This window comes from Gavialis gangeticus, unplaced genomic scaffold (assembly GCF_001723915.1).
Source record: "Gavialis gangeticus isolate Ggan-Ray unplaced genomic scaffold, GavGan_comp1, whole genome shotgun sequence".
NCBI lineage: Eukaryota > Metazoa > Chordata > Crocodylia > Gavialidae > Gavialis > Gavialis gangeticus.
The window spans coordinates 71,581,059-71,583,240 of NW_017729022.1; positions in this window are offsets into that span (position 1 = coordinate 71,581,059).

Genomic DNA, 2,182 nt, shown 5'->3' on the forward strand with positions numbered 1-2,182 from the left:
AAAAAAAAAAAAAAAAAAAAACAAAAAAAAAAAATCAGGAGAGGTGGCAACACTTCTTTACCTCATCCGCAAACAGCTCCATGCCTGCTCTGGGCACGGCATTGATTGCTCTCCCCAGTGCTGCTGCCACCTCAGAGCCCTCCCGCCTCTTTAACGGCAGTGGTAAAAGCAGACTCAGGTGTGTACCTGGGGGGAGAGAGAGAGAGAGGCAGCACTGAGTTCCCCCATCCCTGCTTGCACTGACTCAGCTAACCGGAGTGGAGAGAGGGGCAGGTGCTGATGCAGGTGCAGAGGAACTGGATTTCCCTGTGGAAACTCCTAACCTTACATTGATGAGCTGCTTTGCTGGAAAGGGGTGATTCCACCCCCCTGCGATGGTACGCACTTTCATCTCGGAGCAAGAGCAGGCGGGTGATTTTATGAGGACAGAGCGACACCTACTGGCCAGCTGCTGGGTTGTGAAGCGTAAAGAAAGCTTGTGCTAGAGGTAGACCCAGACAAGGTTCTTTGGGTACATTTGATACCTTTTATTAGAGCAAATATTCAAGTAGTTCCAACTATTTGAATTGCTCTGATAAAAGATATCAGATTTACCCAAACAACCGTGTCTGCCACAGGTCCTCAGACCAACACAATCCATACCCTTGTTCTAGAGGAAAGTTCAGGCCATGACTTGTGCAGCACTTACCATGAGACTGAAGCTTGATTTGAGTACATGGGCAGCATACAGATTTCTTCTTTAGGACTTTTTCTCTGGTACCCATAAAGATTTACTGTGGTTTGTCCCAGCAATTCATTTATACAGCAGGGGCTGGGACTTGTATGACACCTTCATGACTTTAATGACAAGCCTACTCTAAGTTAGAAAGACCCTTTTAAGTAAAGGCGGAAGGAGAGTTTTTATTGAGGGATGAGAATAGAGTATCTTCAAAGGGATGAGTCTAAGGAGTAGTTTTGAGAAGACCTTCAGGATTTCTTTTGAGGACGCTTGTCAGAGGACACCAAGAAGATGGTGGTGTCACATCTCCAGGACAGGAGCTTGCCGTCCTTGAATTTTTTTTTTTTTTACTTTATTCAATCTTGGAACATTTACATTCCCCCACCTCTGCCCCCTCCACTCCCACCCTTTAAGTGTAGTGGCTCTTAAACTATTTCATGTGTGACCCATGGCAACCAGCTAATCATCTAATTACTGGTAGTAGAATGAGAGAGTTGGAATCAGATGAGGTCTATGATTAATCAACAGCTCTCTGATAAAAGCAATTACAAAGAAAAGGGATAGTAGATCTGTAGAATAAGTACTTATGATTAGCAGCCACGAGGATGGGGCCACCATTCCTGGGAGTTCCCCAGTGGGCAGAAACCCCCCAAAAGGTATTTAATGCAAACAGTATGGGGACAGTAGTCAAGGTTCAACACTACCCAAGCATGAAGGTGGTCACTGAAGTCAGCTTGAAGTTAATTGGGCATATTATGAAGAAGTTGATTGTTACAAGTTGTATGAGTTGTATGCTGTATATTGGGTGCAAAATAGTGACACATGAATGTGCCAGAAGAGATTGGGCCTGACTGATACAAACACATCTGGTTAAGGTGATGTTATGGTTCAGAGACACTGCAAGGACTTTGAAATACCACATCTTCACCAGAGGGATAGAAACCTGCCCAGGAACCTGATGTAATAGATGCGATCCAGATCAGGACTCATGCTTTCCTGCTTAATGTCAGTGTCAGCACTCTGCAGGAGACGATGGTTATGCCAGTAAATCTTTCCGGTGTGATTCCTGCATTGTTTGTCCCCATCATGGAGTGTTATGTTGAAAGAACCTCATTAATAATGACAAAGCCAACATATTTAATAACTTCTTTGCCTCTGTCTTCCTCAGTAAGGACCAGAACTGCCACCTCCCTGCTGGGCCCCCTTCAGGCCCCGGGGGGGGGGCTCACCTGGGCCTAGAGTGAGTGAGGATTTAGTTAGGGAGCTTCTGGAGGGGCTGGACATCTTTAAGTCAGCCGGCCCAGATGATCTTCACCCTAGAGTCCTGAAGGAACTGGCTGGGGTCATTGCAAGTCCCCTGGCACGGCTTTATGAACACTCGTGGTGCTCTGGAGAGGTGCCGGAGGATTGGAAGAGGGCCAACGTGGTTCCCATCTTCAAAAAGGGGAGGAAAGAGGACCCGGG